Source organism: Amblyomma maculatum, chromosome 1 (genome assembly GCF_055883805.1).
Source record: "Amblyomma maculatum isolate TAMU_Amacu chromosome 1, ASM5588380v1, whole genome shotgun sequence".
NCBI lineage: Eukaryota > Metazoa > Arthropoda > Arachnida > Ixodida > Ixodidae > Amblyomma > Amblyomma maculatum.
The window spans coordinates 491,178,695-491,196,224 of NC_139344.1; the positions used below are offsets into that span (position 1 = coordinate 491,178,695).

Here is a 17,530-nt window from a genome sequence, read left to right on the forward strand (position 1 = left end):
CTCCAAGATTCAATGGGCCGAAGCCCACGCAGCCGCAGCTGCAGACACAAAAAAGAGAGGCGCGTCGCTCTGTGCGTTAGGTCGCCTTCGGCCTTGGCCGGACGCCTGAAAGAGTTTCAATGGTACAGAAGGTTTCGCACAGGTCGTTGGCTTGACAACGCCTGAAAGGTCGGCTCTTAGCGCTCCCCGATCAAGGCAGACAACTTGTCGGGGCCAGGAATCACCACGTGGAGGTAGCCAGACCACGATTCCCAAACCCGTTTACCCGCGCTTTTTTGAATTTCTTCACGTTGACATTCAGAGCACTGGGCAGAAATCACATTGCGTCAAGCACCGATCAACGGCCATCGCAATGCTTTGTTTTAATTAGACAGTCGGATTCCCTCGGTCCGTGCCAGTTCTGAGTTGGCTGTTTTCTGCCGGCCGAAGCAAGAACCTCGGGCACGAAGCCCCCGGAACAAGCACAGCTGTGGCTTTCCACAGGAAGGTCCCGACGCTGGTCCGGGCTCGGCCGCACCGCTTTTTACGGCGGCGAGCCTCGCCCAGTCCCGGTGCAGTGCCATTCCTGCTTCTGGACCCCAGCCCGACCGGCTCAGCCCTCAGAGCCAATCCTTTTCCCAAGGTTACGGATCCGTTTTGCCGACTTCCCTTACCTACATTGGTCTAGAGACTAGAGGCTGTTCACCTTGGAGACCTGCTGCGGATATGGGTACGGTCCGGCACGAAAATCACACTCCCTCACTCGGATTTTCAAGGGCCGACAGGAGCGCACCGGACAGCGCAAGAGCCGCACTGCTCTACGGAGCCACCGTCCCTATCTCGGGGTGAACCCATTCCAGGGACTCGATCTCCTTACAGAGAAAAGAAAACTCTTCCCGGGGCTCCCATCGGCGTCTCCGAGCTGGTTTGCGTTGCCGCACTGGGCCCCGAAGGACCGATCTCCGTAGCCGGGTTCGGGACTGTTAACCCGATTCCCTTTCGGTTGCAGCAGGGCGTCTCCGATTCGACAGACAGAGCTGCACAAACGCGCCCGCTTCTGAAAGGATTTCTCCTTTCCCTAAGGACCGACTGACCCATGTTCAACTGCTGTTCACATGGAACCCTTCTCCACTTCAGTCCTCAAGGTTCTCACTTGAGTATTTGCTACTACCACCAAGATCTGCACCAGCGGCGGCTCCAGGCGGGCTCACGCCCGACACCTTCAACGCACACCGCTGCGGCCCTCCTACTCGTCGCGGCTTAGCACCCCCACAGTTCGTGCTACTCTGCCAGCGACGGCCGGGGATAGGCGCGACGCTAGAGCGCCATCCATTTTCGGGGCTAGTTGCTTCGGCAGGTGAGTTGTTACACACTCCTTAGCGGATTCCGACTTCCATGGCCACCGTCCTGCTGTCTTAAGCAACCAACACTCTTCATGGGTTCTCATGAGCGTCCCGACTCGGGCGCCTTACCCCGGCGTTTGGTTCATCCCACAGCGCCAGTTCTACTTACCAAAAGTGGCCCACTTGGCACTCTCATCGCAGCGGGAGGCCTCAACCCAGAAGGCCTCCCGTACACCCATTGAAAGTTTGAGAATAGGTTGAGGACGTTTCGACCCCAATGCCTCTAATCATTCGCTTTACCAGGTGTGACTGCTCTCCCATCGAGCGCCAGCTATCCTGAGGGAAACTTCGGAGGGAACCAGCTACTAGATGGTTCGATTGGTCTTTCGCCCCTATACCCGGATCGGACGATCGATTTGCACGTCAGAATCGCTTCGGACCTCCACCAGAGTTTCCTCTGCCCTCGTCCTGCCCGGGCATAGTTCACCATCTTTCGGGTGCCAACGTGTGCGCTCTCGCTCCGCCCCGGCGACAAGAGAGCGCCTGGGACGGGCCGTTGCTGCGCCCACACCCCTGTGCGGTGCGGGATCGCAACGCGGCCCGCGAAGGGCCTTCACGTTTCATTGCGCCATTGGGTTTCGGGAGACCCATTGACTCGCGCACATGTTAGACTCCTTGGTCCGTGTTTCAAGACGGGTCGGGTGGGTTACCGACCTACTCGCCGCAAACCACGATAGCGCCTCCGCGGGAGAATTCCCCGCTCGCCCGGCTTCTCGCCGCCAGCCCGCCGCCACGGGACCAACCCGGACAACAGGAGGCGACAAGCTTGCCCAGCGGGTCCTCCGCTCCGATTCCAGAGGGCGTCATCGTTCGGGCCTCCCGACAGCCGGGAGAAGCCCATGGGGCCTGGACGGGGTGACGAAGTCTTCGTGCACGGCAAGGTATAACTCCCGCGAACCGTCCCCGAGGGGACGGGCAGGTCACCTCCACAGCCGGACTCAAAGTCGTACTTTTCCCATTTACCCGCGTCCGTCGCGGCGTTCTACCGGCGGTGGGAAGTGCGCACCCCGGAGACCGCGTCCGCGGACTGGCAGCCGGAACAGCCCCCCGAAAGGAGCCGTTTACCCGACGCCGCCAGCTCGGCAGTCGTCCGGAGACTGAATCCCACCGCTTTCGAGCTTCGAGGGCCCACCCGTTTTACTCTAAGCGGTTTCACGTACTCTTGAACTCTCTCTTCAAAGTTCTTTTCAACTTTCCCTCACGGTACTTGTTGACTATCGGTCTCTCGGTCGTATTTAGCCTTAGATGGAGTTTACCACCCACTTAGGGCTGCACTCTCAAGCAACCCGACTCACGGGAGGCTTCGTCCCGGGCGCGCAACGGCGGAGACGGGCCTGGCACCCACTCTGGGACAAGCCCCTGTCAGGGGGACTTGCACCGTCGCAAACTCCCGGGAACGTTGCCTCCCATACACCACATTTCCCGACCGCCTGCAAGGACGGGGGATTCGGTGCTGGGCTAGGTCCCGTTTCGCTCGCAGCTACTCAGGGAATCCCTGTTGGTTTCTTTTCCTCCGCTTAGTGATATGCTTAAATTCAGCGGGTTGTCTCGCCTGATCTGAGGTCGACAGCAATGAAATGCATTGTCCTCCAACTCGGTCCGATAACTTTTCGGCGCGGTCGAGCGCGCTCCGCTCGTCCTTCTCCCTTTTGTGCGCGGCTCGCGCCTTCCGCCCATTCCTCGCTTTTTTTTCGCAGTCGGCAACACCCTCGGCGACGTGCGAGCGAGACTGGAAGGCGCCGCATGACCGGCGCTCGGGACGGCGCGCGCATATCGGTTGCGCCGAAAACGAACCATTGAGTAGGAAGAAGCAACCCCCACCGCCGCGGTCGACTGAATGCCGCCTCTCGTCTCTTTCCCTTGAGCGAGAGGCGAACGTACAACCTGGCGTAGGGGCATCTTCACAAAAGATTTTGCGTCGCCCCTGCCCCAACTGGAGTGGCCCAGTTTTTTTCGGGACAGAGACTGCGAAGCACTTAGACCGACGGCGGACAACGCTCGTAACGAGATACGCGTCCGTTCGACCCGTACTAGACAATGCTTGAGCAGAGAGACTCCTTTCCCTCGGAGCCGGTGAGGATCCCTTTAGCGCGCCGCACGGCAGCGCGCGCCTCTGCGCCTACAAACTCTCCTCTAGCATCAACGCGTTCACACCCGGTCGTTTCCCCGCACAACCCGGCGCGAGATCTCCCTTCTCGCGCGGGCGTGCCCGGACCAGGCGCTCCCGTCTCTCGCGTTTCGCGAGGAAAGTTTGTTTCCACTCTCTCCGTAGGCCAGCCCGCAAATGCCGCTCTGGTGCTCGTCCTTCCGGCCTCGTCTCCCTTGAACGACCGCACTGCAGGTAATCCCTTCCTGCGGCAATCGCCTCTCTCGGAGGCCCGGACGACGCGCAACTGGCAGCCTGCGCGGCCCTCGGCACAAAGCGTGGCGCAGGGCGACCCCGACTAGACCGCCTTTCGCGCGGGCGCAAGGGTTCGACCCACGTCTCTCCTCAATTTGTGCAAAGTCTTTCGAGGGATCTTCGGCGTTTCGTACAGAGCCGTCCTTGATGCCGACACGGTCAAAACGAGTCGCCGGCGACGCCATGCCCGGGCGCCGGCGCCTCTCTTGATATATGATCCGACCCTCAGACAGACGAACCCAAGGGAAGACCCAAGGGCGCAATGTGCGTTCGAAGAATCAGTGCTCAGTGTGTCCTGCAATTCACACCAAGTCTCGCAGCTGGCTGCGTTCTTCATCGACCCGAGAACCGAGTGATCCACCGCTTAGAGTCGTGCGTTTGGTTTGTTCAATTCCGTACAGTACAACAAAGGGTTTCAGACACCCAGGCTTTTCCCCTGGTCTCCAGTGTCGCAGTTTCGTCCAACTCCTGCAACATCTCGCAGCGTTTTGTTCGGCCTCTGTGCCAGCCTGCAAGCGGCTCGGGCGCTGCGCCTCTGCGAAAAGGCTTGTGCAGTGATAGTGCTACTCGAGAGGAAGCGTGTGAGCAGCGTGCGGTCCCCATTTTCCTTCTCCGTGGTGCTATGGGCCAAAAAATCATGTGCGCGTCACAGAGCCCCTTATGACGCCGCACTATCAAGGAACCAAGAAAGAGTCATCAATTGGGTTTCATCAGAGGGGTTTTGCACCAGCACGGTAGATGGGTTTGATAAAAGTTCTGCTGTTCACATGGTCATCTGCTGTTCACATCACAACTGCTGTTCACATTTCGACCGCCGCTCTCAAGCACCTTCTCTCCCCGGTGGATCGCTCCTGGATAGATCCGTACAGCGACGCTTCTCATGGGTGGCCTCTTGGACCGACCTCTATCAACGTCACGCTGCCGCGATCTCATCCTCCACCGTCTACCACTTTTGCACAAAGGAGCCGCTATCAACTTCGCATAAGAGGCCTTGCGCACCGCTCAGCATTGGAGCCGGACAGCGCGTACTTGACAATCCGCAAGAAGAGAGTCAGTCGGACTACTCCCGCAACGGGAGCCCACCAACCACAAGTGTCTCGGACGGCTTTTCGGTGGCGCACCGACAGACTACTCGGAAACCGGGAAGGACGAAGCCCCGAGAGAACCTCAAGGCCGCGAATGCGTTCGAGTGCGGGATTATAACCCCGTCGTCCTTTTTGTTCCCGAAGTCTCCTTTCGCGCCATCGGCACGGCGCCTAATATCGCGCCCGACAAGCGAGCGTCAGACGTTCACCACGCCTTGAACGAAGCAAACGACATCCAGAGCCAGCGAGCTGCGGTTCCTCTCGTACTTCGCAGCAGCGCCGCCGTTCCCATGGCAGCGGGCAGACCTTTCCCTCGGCCCGCGCTACAGACTCCGAGTCGTTCTTTTACTCCTTTTGCAAAAGAGCCCGCGAGCAGCGTTTCCGCTCGTACTTCGCAGCAGCGCCGCCGTTCCCTTGGCGGCGCGCAGGCCTTTCCCTCGGCCCGCGCTACCGACTCGAACGCAAAGAGCTTCGCAGCAGAGTTAGCGAGCAGCGTTTCCTCTCGTACTTCGCCGCAGCGCCGCCGTTCCCTTGGCGGCGCGCAGGCCACTGACTCGGCCCGCGCTACCGACTCTGCGCAACTCTCTGCAAAAGAGCCAGCGAGTAGCGTTTCCGCTCGTACTTCGCAGCAGCGCCGCCGTTCCCTTGGCGGCGCGCAGGCCTTCCCCTGAGCCTGCGCTACGGACTCTGACGCAAAAAGAAGTAGCCGCAGCAGAGCTAGCGAGCCGCGTTTCCTCTCGTACTTCGCAGCAGCGCCGCCGTTCCCTTGGCGGCGGGCAGGCCTTTCCCTCGGCCCGCACCACAGACTCCGTGCGTCGCTTCGAAAAAGCGGATGAGTTCTTCGATAACCGAAAGCCCACCGTCATAGGTGCGTTACGCCGTTTGTACCCGCGGAAGCCGACCGTCCGACAATCCCTTGGTGACGGAGCTCCGCTGGGCGTAACAATTTGTGCAGAGAAGCGGCTTCAGAATCTCGCAACTCCGCGGTGAAAGGCCATCCCCCGCTTATAAGTGGGGGCGGCGCCGGGCGTGACAAGCACAGTCCGGTAATGATCCTTCCGCAGGTTCACCTACGGAAACCTTGTTACGACTTTTACTTCCTCTAAATGATCAAGTTTGGTCATCTTTCCAACAGACCGGCGCAACCGAAAGGCCGCGCCGGACATCGGTCCGAAGACCTCACTAAATCATTCAATCGGTAGTAGCGACGGGCGGTGTGTACAAAGGGCAGGGACGTAATCAACGCGAGCTTATGACTCGCGCTTACTGGGAATTCCTCGTTCAAGGGGAACAATTGCAAGCCCCTATCCCAATCACGAAAGAAGTTCCACGGGTTACCCAGTCTTTTCAGACAGGGATAAAGACACGCTGCTTCCTTCAGTGTAGCGCGCGTGCGGCCCCGGACATCTAAGGGCATCACAGACCTGTTATTGCTCTGTTTCGTGCGGCTAGGAGCCGCTTGTCCCTCTAAGAAGGTTGTAAGGTGCTGGGAACCCCGCACCTATTTAATAGGCTAGAGTCTCGTTCGTTATCGGAATTAACCAGACAAATCGCTCCACCAACTAAGAACGGCCATGCACCACCATCCACCGAATCAAGAAAGAGCTCTCAATCTGTCAATCCTCCCAGTGTCCGGGCCGGGTAAGTTTTCCCGTGTTGAGTCAAATTAAGCCGCAGGCTCCACTCCTGGTGGTGCCCTTCCGTCAATTCCTTTAAGTTTCAGCTTTGCAACCATACTTCCCCCGGAACCCAAATACTTTGGTTTCCCGGAAGCTGCCCGCCGAGTCATTTGAGTAACTCAGGCGGATCGCTGGTTGGCATCGTTTATGGTCAGAACTAGGGCGGTATCTGATCGCCTTCGAACCTCTGACTTTCGTTCTTGATCAAAGAAAACATTCTTGGCAAATGCTTTCGCAGTAGTTCGTCTTGCGACGGTCCAAGAATTTCACCTCTAGCGCCGCAATACGAATGCCCCCGTCTGTCCCTCTTAATCATTACCCCGTATTCCAAAAACCAACAGAACAGAAACAGGGTCTTGTTCTATTATTCCATGCAAGTTTATTCAGGCGACTCGCCTGCGTTGAGCACTCTAATTTTTTCAAAGTAAAAGCGCAGGCCACCTCGAGACGCACCAATGAAGGGCACCAAGAGAGGACCGGCATGATGTTCAGTACGAGCCGTCGCATCGGGTAGATGCACTACTCGTCTGGAACTGAGATCCAACTACGAGCTTTTTAACCGCAGCAGCTTTAGTATACGCTATTGGAGCTGGAATTACCGCGGCTGCTGGCACCAGACTTGCCCTCCAATTGATCCTCGTTAAAGGATTTAGAGTGTACTCATTTCAATTACGGGGCCTCAAAAGAGTCCCGTATTGTTATTTTTCGTCACTACCTCCCCGTGCCGGGAGTGGGTAATTTGCGCGCCTGCTGCCTTCCTTGGATGTGGTAGCCGTTTCTCAGGCTCCCTCTCCGGAATCGAACCCTGATTCTCCGTTACCCGTAACAACCATGGTAGGCAAGTAACCTACCATCGAAAGTTGATAAGGCAGACACTTGAAAGAAACGTCGCCGGCTCATGGCCATGCGATCAGCACAAAGTTATCCAGAGTCACCACAGAGTACGGGCAGAACCCGATGGGTCTTGGTCTAATAAAAGCGCCCGTCAGCCAAAGGCCTTCAGGCTCAATGCATGTATTAGCTCTAGAATTGCCACAGTTGTCCAAGTAGAAAGAAACGATCTAAGGAACCATAACTGATTTAATGAGCCATTCGCGGTTTCGCCTTATTTCGGCATGTACTTAGACATGCATGGCTTAATCTTTGAGACAAGCATATGATTACTGGCAGGATCAACCAGGTAGATGCATAGGCAATACCCCGCCACGGGTGCCTTTGTCGCAGCGCTTTCGAGGCCGCCTTTAGGCGCCCCAGCGCGCGACGCATCTTATTTTGTGCGTCGTTCGAGCTCGCTGCGACGTCCGCCCCGTGGGGCCGGATCTCGTCGCGCGGCAAGAGAGCACGTGCCTTTGGGCAGAAACATTTGTAACGCGCTCACCGGTGCGCACGCGGCACGAGGCCGTGGCGTTCGTGCACCGGACGGCGCTTGCTGCGTTGCCGATACGGCCAAGCCGCCAGACGACGGGACACGCCCGCGTCTTCGGCGCACTTGCCCGGAATCGAGTTCCGGACAGCACGGAACACACCTCAAAACACAGTGGAAACAGCGTCGTCCGACAACCAGCCCCCATCGCAGACGCGGATGAGGCTGCAGACGAATGCCGTGGGGTCGAGACAACGTGTTGGTCCGCCGCCTCTACACCCCCATATAATAGCAGCGATAAATACCCAGACCTTCCTGGGTAAACGACTGGCCGTACTCGAGGAAAATCCGCCGTAAAGTAGACGGCGAATCGTGCGCGCACGTCGCGCGCTCGGCGCCCGCAATCGTACTCGAGAAATGATCACCGAGAACGTGAGCCCTTCAATGCAAAACAGTCCCACAGTGGTGCGTCTCGCTGGCCGTACACGAACACCCTGCCGCGCCGCAGCGGCCGCGAACGAGCGGCCCTGCTCGAAACGGCTTCGCCCCAGAAGGCACTGAATCATCCGCGACCTACTACGGCACATCGCGGCGCCCCGACCGCGGCCGTACTCGTGGACTATGCTGCGCGGGCCTGCTCGAAAGGGCAGCGCCGCAGAAAGCGCTGGCTCTTGCGCGACCTACAACGGCGCGCCGCCCCGACCGCGGCCGTACTCGTGGACTAAGCTGCACGCGAACGGGCCTGCTCGAAAGGGCTGCGCCGCAGAAAGCGCTATCTCGTGCGCGACCTGCAACGGCGCGCCGCGGCGCCCCGACCGCGGCCGTACTCGTGGAATATGGTGCACGCGCGCGGACCTGCTCGACAGGGCTGCGCCGCAGAAAGCGCCGAATCGTGCGCAACCGACAACGGCGCGGTGCGGCACCCCGCCGGTGCCCGTAGTCGTGGACTCTGCCGCCGGCGCGCGCGGGGCGGTGACGCGCTCACCCAACTTTGGTCGAAGTCGAGCAATGCTCGTTTATGAACCCCTAGCTGTGCAGCCGCTCTCATTCCGAGATTGCGAAATCTTGTCGTTTCGCGGCCGACTGGGTGCGCAAAACAGCTTTTGGACTTCGCCGTTCGAGCGCGCGCTTCAAAATGTCTTGGTTGCCTGAGCCACTAGGGCCCTATATGTATGCAGCGATAAATACCCAGACCTACTTGGGTCTTTTTGCGCGTCTGCCGGGGCGAAGTTCGGCTTTGCCGCACGGCGCGTTACTTTGAAATCGAGCTTACGGATGCGTCTCGTGCCCTTGGAATTCACCACGCGGCACTAATCGAAAGGGATTAGTCGCACGCGAAAAAGGTTCACCTTGCGAAAAGTTTGTTGAACACAAAATAAAAAAATCAAGTTTTGCTCGCGCCATCTCCCCCGCAATAATTTGTGAGGTCCCGCTTTTGTTGTTTCTACAGCGGTCGCTAGCTGTTTGTCTCTGTACCAGTGTTGTAAAGAGGAAAAAAAAACAGAAAAAAAACGAGGGCTGTAGATTTTCAAGTGACTTGAAAATTCATTCATTAAATCGTTTTTATCATGCCAACATTTGAGAGCCATAATATTAATGGCATTTTATAATATTTCCTATTTAAAAAATATAATAAAAGAAATTGTTTATAGGGCCTTCGAAAGCAATTCGCTTTCAAATGTGATGCAGCATGTAAATATTACTCTGAGATGTACCACGGGAAGCTGTTCAAAACTGCATAGCGGCTTTGCCCCAGTGCACCTTGGCGCTTCTTCCTCGTTGGGGCTCGTTGCGACTAAAAAAGCGGCGCGAACGCTGTTGTAGCAAACGCGTACCATTCGTCCGCGTCAAGTCGCAATCGGGGGACGAGTCGTCGCAAAAGCGTAGCGCGGAAAAGCCGACTAAAACCAGCCTAATATTGCGAACGGGACCAATTTTCACGTCCTTTTAATATCTTTCACGCGTTGAAATAGATTTGTGTAGATTTTTAAATGCTGGCAGCACTAAAATGGCATCGAACCTTTCATGCTCGTCGCTAGTTCACCTACGGCGAGAGGGGAAATGTTGTTACTCCCGTCGTTTACCCGCGTTTTCTCAAAGCCTGTTTACCTCTGAAATCGGACCAAAGAACTGTTGCTATTGCCACTTTTCACCAATTCCGCACAAGCGAAAAAAGTTGTTAATAAAAAACACGACCCTGGCCAGCATCCTAGTGAATGCTTAAATCGTAAGAAATTAAACATTGTAATTAAAAAACACGAATGTATTTACAAGCCGGCTAGGTTCGCTCCACGGTTACACATCGGTAATTTTCTTAAGTTTCCAGTCTCACCGCATGTTAAGCATGCGGTCGCTTAATTATTCCTCAGAGCAGAAACTCGGCTGTTGAGTGTCCAGCGATGCGTAAAAATACAGTGAAGGAAATTGTTTATTGGGGCCATCGAAATCAATTCGCATTGAAACGTCAAGAAGGGTGTAAATAATACTCTGGGACAAACTGCGGGCCGCTTTTCCAAACCGCGTCTGCCGGGGCGATATCGCGTAGGGAGATAGAGCGGCTTTGCCGCAGCACACCTTGCCATTTCTTTCTCTATGGAGCTCGTTGCGACTAAAAAAAAGGCGCCAGAGCTATTGTAGCAAACGCGTACGATTCGTCCGCCTCAAGTCTCGATCGGGGGACGCAAAAGCGTCGCAAAAGCGTAGCGCGGAAAAGCCGACTTAAAGCAGCCTAATATTGCGAATGGGACCAATTTTCACGTTATTTTAATATTTCTTCACGCGTTGAATTCGATTTGCGTAATTTTTAAACGCTTGCAGCAATAATATGGCATCGAACCTTTCCAGCTCGTCGCTAGTTCACGTACGGCGAGAGGGGAAATTTTGTTACTCCCGTCATTTATCCGCGTTTTCTCAAAGCCTGTTTACCACTGAAATCGGACCACAAGTCGCCTAGTGTGGGAGGAGAACTGTGAAGCGAGTAGAACTGCCTCTCGACACACACACACACGCACACACACACACACACACACACACACACACACAGACAGAGAGAGAAAAAGCATTTTCAATGTATACAAGAACTGTTGCGATTGCCACTTGTCACCAATTCCGCACATACGAATAAAGTTGTTAAAAAAAATACGCCCCTGGCCAGCATCCCAGTAAATGCGTAAATCGTAAGAAATTTAGCATTGGAATTAAAAAGCACGGATTTATTTACGAGCCGGCAAGGTTCGCTCCACAGTTCTTTCTTCATAAGTTTCCAGTCTCACCGCATGTTAAACAGTGGTCGCTTAATTAGTCCTAGGAGCAGAAAATCGCGTAGGGAGATAGAGCGGCTTTTCCACAGCACACCTTGCCATTTGTTTCTCCATGGAGCTCGTTGCGACTAAAAAAGGGACGCGAAAGCTGTTGTAGCAAACGCGTACCGTTCGTCCGCGTCAAGTCTCGATCGGGGGACGAGTCGTCACAAAAGCACAGCGCGGAAAAGCCCAAGAAAAGCGGCCTAGCATTGCAAATTGGACCAATTTTCACGTCCTTTTAATATTTCTTCACGCGTTGAATTAGATTTGTGTAGATTTTTCAACGCTGGCAGCATTGAAATGGCATCGAACCTTTCATTCTCGTCGCTAGTTCACCTACGGCGAGAGGGGAAATGTTGTTACTCCCGTCGTTTACCCGCGTTTTCTCAAAGCCTGTTTACCACTTAAATCGGACCACAAGTCGCCTAGTGTGGGAGGTGAGCTGTGAAGGGAGTAGAACTGCCTCTCGATACACACACACACAGAAAAAGCATTTTCAATGTATACAAGAACTGTTGCGATTGCCACTTGTCACCAATTCCGCACATACGAATAAAGTTGTCAAAAAAAAAAAAATACGCCCCTGGCCAGCTACCCAGTAAATGTGTATATCGTAAGAAATTTAGCATTGGAATTAAAAAACACGAATTTATTTAAGAGCCGGCAAGGTTCACTCCACAGTTACACATCCGTAATTTTCTTAAGTTTCCAGTCTCACCGCATGTTAAACAGCGGTCGCTTAATTAGTCCTCAGAGCAGAAACTCGGCTGTTGAGTGTCCAGCGATGCGTAAAAATACAATGAAGGAAATTGTTTATTGGGGCCATCGAAATCATTTCGCATTGAAACGTCAAGAAGGGTGTAAATAATACTCTGGGACGAACTGCGGGCCGCTTTTCCAAACCGCGTCTGCCGGGGCGATATCGCGTAGGGAGATAGAGCGGCTTTGCCGCAGCACACCTTGCCATTTCTTTCTCCGTGGAGCTCGTTGCGACTAAAAAAGGGACGCGAAAGCTGTTGTAGCAAACGCGTGCCGTCCGTCCGCGTCAAGTCTCGATCGGGGACCAATTTTGGGACCAAATGGGACCAATTTTCACGTCCTTTTAATATTTTTTCACGCGCTTAATTAGATTTGTGTAGATTTTTAAATGCTTTCTGCATTAAAATGGCATCGAGCCCTTCATGCTGGTCGCTAGTTCACGTCGCTAGTTTACCCGCGTTTTCTCAAAACCTCTGAAATCGGACCACAAGAGGAGAACTGTGAAGGGCGTCTGCCGGGGCGATATCGCGTAGGGAGATAGAGCGGCGTCGCCGCAGCTCAGTTTTTGCATGGAGCTCGTTGCGCCTAAAGAAGTGGTACGAAAACTTATGCAACAAATGCACCGCGATCATGATGTAAAACAGCCGTCCTGACAGAGAAACTAGGTTGAAATGGGAGAAATTGTTTATTTGAGCCTTCGAAATCAATTCGCCCCGAAAAGGAAAGAAGGGTGTAAATAATACTCAGCCGGTCGCTTTCCTAAACCGCGTCTGCCGGGGCGATATCGGGTAGGGAGATAGAACGTTTTTGCAGTTTTTTTTTTCTTCCTGGAGCTCGTTGCGCCTAAAGAAGTGTTGTAACAAAGGCGCGTCCGCGCGACGTCTTGATCGAGGGACGAGTCGTCGCCAAAGCTTAGCGCGGGAAAGCCGCTAATGGAAGCGAACTGCTTCCATTAGCGATGCGTAAATTTTTAAATGTTTTCAGCGAATTGAATATTGCAATATTGCAGGCAACATTTGCAATATTGCAACATTCGTAGTGCTGCCTCAAGTTTGTCGCGGTTTCTCGCAGATTCTTTACCACTAAATTCAGCTGCTGAAGGGAGTGATGAAGGGAGTGAAGTGAGCAAAACTGCCTCCCGACGCATGCACACGCACACACACACACACACACACACAAAGAATTTTTTTTTATGCAATAAAACTGGAGAAAGCGCCACACAGCCACTTTTGTGAGCAAACTTTGCGCCAGTGTAATTAGAAATAGCTCGAGAGGACTTTACAAAAAAAAAAAAAAAAGTAAATCTTACTAAGGTATTGTCGCATTACCTCTCGGAAACCGCGGTTAAGGGGGTTTAGAAAATCTTCTGCAAACTTCGGAAATGCGAAAGAAAAAGAAAACGGCGATTCGGATTCATCGCTGAACAAAAAGGTCTCTTGCACTTTGCACAAAACACGATTTCTTTCTTTTGTTTTCTTGTGTGTGCGCTAAAAGATGGCCATTCGTGTAAAAAAATGATATTTTTTGCCTCGTTTAATGTTCGGTATATTTTTTTTTTCTCGTGCGTGCGACACGTTTGTATGCGGCATGAGAGAGAGAGAGAGAAAAAAAAAAGTGCCCTTTCGCAGCTGCGTCTGCCTTGTCTGCGTGGAACAACGGCGGCTTTGCCGCATTACTCCTCCTCCCGGAGCGCCTGGTGGTGTGTGAAGCTGCATGCGCGCAAGAGCGATTCAAGCTTGCTGCGAGCCGTCCGGTTTTTGTAAAGTTGGCTTCGTCATGAAGGCAAGATAAGAAATTGAAGAAAAAAAAAAGAATCTCGTGCGTGCGTGAATTTAGAACCTTAAAAGTGGAAACTTGAAAAATCGCCATCATGTTTTGCGGCACTAATAATAATAATAATAATAATAATAATAATAATGATAATAATAATAAAAATAAAAGTAGATTGCTCGCGCGCCGGAGTTAACTTGAAACCTGAGCGCATCTCCGAGCGCCGTCCGCGGGGCGAGAAACCGCGTCTGCGCATCTTTTCCATCTGCGAGCGTTCTCACTACGAGAAATGTAAAAGAAGCGGCTCGTCTGCCAAACGCCTCGAGCGCTAAAAATCCGCGAGGGGACCCGCTCGCTAAGGACAGAAAAAAAAAAATTGCGACTATTAAGCCAAGGGCGCTGGAAACCGCGGAAAATTGCGGAAACCGCGTGCGCCTCGAGCGCAAAAAATCCGCTCGCTAAGGACAGAAAAAAAAAAGAAAAACGGAAGGAAACCAGTTGTGGAAAGTGGTTGTGGAAAAACCGCGAGGGCCTCCAACGCCTCGAGCGCTAAAAATCTGCTCCCTACGAACAGAAAAAAAAGAAAAAAAAAATTGGCGAGGGCGCTGGACGGAAACCAGTTCGAGTTCAGTTGCGGTGGTTAAAAACCGCGTCTGCCGGGGCGAGAAAAAAGAAAAAACAAAGAAAAAAAATGAAAAAAAATTGGCGACTCTTAAGCCAAAGTTGCGGTGGTGGAAAACCGCGTCTGCCGGGGCGAGAAAAAAGAAAAAACAAAGAAAAAAAATGAAAAAAAATTGGCGACTCTTAAGCCAAAGTTGCGGTGGTGGAAAACCGCGTCTGCCGGGGCGAGAAAAAAGAAAAAACAAAGAAAAAAAATGAAAAAAAAATTGGCGACTCTTAAGCCATAGTTGCGGTGGTGTAAAACCGCGTCTGCCGGGGCGAGAAAAAAGAAAAAACAAAGAAAAAAAATGAAAAAAAATTGGCGACTCTTAAGCCAAAGTTGCGGTGGTGGAAAACCGCGTCTGCCGGGGCGAGAAAAAAGAAAAAACAAAGAAAAAAAATGAAAAAAAATTGGCGACTCTTAAGCCAAAGTTGCGGTGGTGGAAAACCGCGTCTGCCGGGGCGAGAAAAAAGAAAAAACAAAGAAAAAAAATGAAAAAAAAATGAAAAAAAATTGGCGACTCTCAAGCCAAAGTTGCGGTGGTGGAAAACCGCGTCTGCCGGGGCGAGAAAAAAGAAAAAACAAAGAAAAAAAATGAAAAAAAATTGGCGACTCTTAAGCCAAAGTTGCGGTGGTGGAAAACCGCGTCTGCCGGGGCGAGAAAAAAGAAAAAACAAAGAAAAAAAATGAAAAAAAATTGCCGACTCTTAAGCCAAAGTTGCGGTGGTGGAAAACCGCGTCTGCCGGGGCGAGAAAAAGAAAAAACAAAAAAAAAATGAAAAAAAAATGAAAAAAAATTAGCGACTCTCAAGCCAAAGTTGCGGTGGTGGAAAACCGCGTCTGCCGGGGCGAGAAAAAAGAAAAAACAAAGAAAAAAAATGAAAAAAAATTGGCGACTCTTAAGCCAAAGTTGCGGTGGTGGAAAACCGCGTCTGCCGGGGCGAGAAAAAAGAAAAAACAAAGAAAAAAAATGAAAAAAAATTGGCGACTCTTAAGCCAAAGTTGCGGTGGTGGAAAACCGCGTCTGCCGGGGCGAGAAAAAAGAAAAAACAAAGAAAAAAAATGAAAAAAAATTGGCGACTCTCAAGCCAAAGTTGCGGTGGTGGAAAATCGCGTCTGCCGGGGCGAGAAAAAAGAAAAAACAAAGAAAAAAAAATGAAAAAAAATTGGCGACTCTTAAGCCAAAGTTGCGGTGGTGGAAAACCGCGTCTGCCGGGGCGAGAAAAAAGAAAAAACAAAGAAAAAAAATGAAAAAAAATTGGCGACTCTTAAGCCAAAGTTGCGGTGGTGGAAAACCGCGTCTGCCGGGGCGAGAAAAAGAAAAAACAAAAAAAAATGAAAAAAAAATGAAAAAAAATTGGCGACTCTCAAGCCAAAGTTGCGGTGGTGGAAAACCGCGTCTGCCGGGGCGAGAAAAAAGAAAAAACAAAGAAAAAAAATGAAAAAAAATTGGCGACTCTTAAGCCAAAGTTGCGGTGGTGGAAAACCGCGTCTGCCGGGGCGAGAAAAAAGAAAAAACAAAGAAAAAAAATGAAAAAAAATTGGCGACTCTTAAGCCAAAGTTGCGGTGGTGGAAAACCGCGTCTGCCGGGGCGAGAAAAAAGAAAAAACAAAGAAAAAAAATGAAAAAAAATTGGCGACTCTTAAGCCAAAGTTGCGGTGGTGGAAAACCGCGTCTGCCGGGGCGAGAAAAAAGAAAAAACAAAGAAAAAAAATAAAAAAAAAATGAAAAAAAAATGGCGACTCTCAAGCCAAAGTTGCGGTGGTGGAAAACCGCGTCTGCCGGGGCGAGAAAAAAGAAAAAACAAAGAAAAAAAAATGAAAAAAAAATGAAAAAAAATTGGCGACTCTCAAGCCAAAGTTGCGGTGGTGGAAAACCGCGTCTGCCGGGGCGAGAAAAAAGAAAAAACAAAGAAAAAAAAATGAAAAAAAAATGAAAAAAAATTGGCGACTCTCAAGCCAAAGTTGCGGTGGTGGAAAACCGTGTCTGCCGGGGCGAGAAAAAAGAAAAAACAAAGAAAAAAAATGAAAAAAAATTGGCGACTCTTAAGCCAAAGTTGCGGTGGTGGAAAACCGCGTCTGCCGGGGCGAGAAAAAAGAAAAAACAAAGAAAAAAAATGAAAAAAAATTGGCGACTCTTAAGCCAAAGTTGCGGTGGTGGAAAACCGCGTCTGCCGGGGCGAGAAAAAAGAAAAACCAAAGAAAAAAAAATGAAAAAAAAATGAAAAAAAATTGGCGACTCTTAAGCCAAAGTTGCGGTGGTGGAAAACCGCGTCTGCCGGGGCGAGAAAAAAGAAAAAACAAAGAAAAAAAAATGAAAAAAAAATGAAAAAAAAATGGCGACTCTCAAGCCAAAGTTGCGGTGGTGGAAAACCGCGTCTGCCGGGGCGAGAAAAAAGAAAAAACAAAGAAAAAAAAAGAAAAAAAATTGGCGACTCTTAAGCCAAAGTTGCGGTGGTGGAAAACCGCGTCTGCCGGGGCGAGAAAAAAGAAAAAACAAAGAAAAAAAATGAAAAAAAATTGGCGACTCTTAAGCCAAAGTTGCGGTGGTGGAAAACCGCGTCTGCCGGGGCGAGAAAAAAGAAAAAACAAAGAAAAAAAAATGAAAAAAAAAAAATGAAAAAAAATTGGCGACTCTCAAGCCAAAGTTGCGGTGGTGGAAAACCGCGTCTGCCGGGGCGAGAAAAAAGAAAAAACAAAGAAAAAAAATGAAAAAAAATTGGCGACTCTTAAGCCAAAGTTGCGGTGGTGGAAAACCGCGTCTGCCGGGGCGAGAAAAAGGAAAAAACAAAGAAAAAAAATGAAAAAAAATTGGCGACTCTTAAGCCAAAGTTGCGGTGGTGGAAAACCGCGTGTGCCGGGGCGAGAAAAAAGAAAAAACAAAGAAAAAAAATGAAAAAAAATTGGCGACTCTTAAGCCAAAGTTGCGGTGGTGGAAAACCGCGTCTGCCGGGGCGAGCAAAAAGAAAAAACAAAGAAAAAAAATGAAAAAAAAAGAAAAAAAATTGGCGACTCTCAAGCCAAAGTTGCGGTGGTGGAAAACCGCGTCTGCCGGGGCGAGAAAAAAGAAAAAAACAAAGAAAAAAAATGAAAAAAAATTGGCGACTCTTAAGCCAAAGTTGCGGTGG

At 51.4% G+C, this 17,530-nt stretch overlaps 2 non-coding genes and 1 pseudogene across 2 annotated transcripts; all 3 read right to left on the minus strand.

Moving 5' to 3' along the window:
* Positions 1-668: 668 nt before the first annotated feature.
* LOC146210221 (large subunit ribosomal RNA) lies at positions 669-2,925 on the minus strand (annotated as a pseudogene).
* A 1,077-nt stretch (positions 2,926-4,002) lies between these two features.
* LOC146210222 (5.8S ribosomal RNA) lies at positions 4,003-4,155 on the minus strand. The gene has a single exon (XR_014704642.1). It is a non-coding gene; the product is annotated as a 5.8S ribosomal RNA (ribosomal RNA).
* Positions 4,156-5,915: 1,760 nt separating this feature from the next.
* LOC146210223 (small subunit ribosomal RNA) lies at positions 5,916-7,730 on the minus strand. The gene has a single exon (XR_014704593.1). It is a non-coding gene; the product is annotated as a small subunit ribosomal RNA (ribosomal RNA).
* Positions 7,731-17,530: the final 9,800 nt, after the last annotated feature.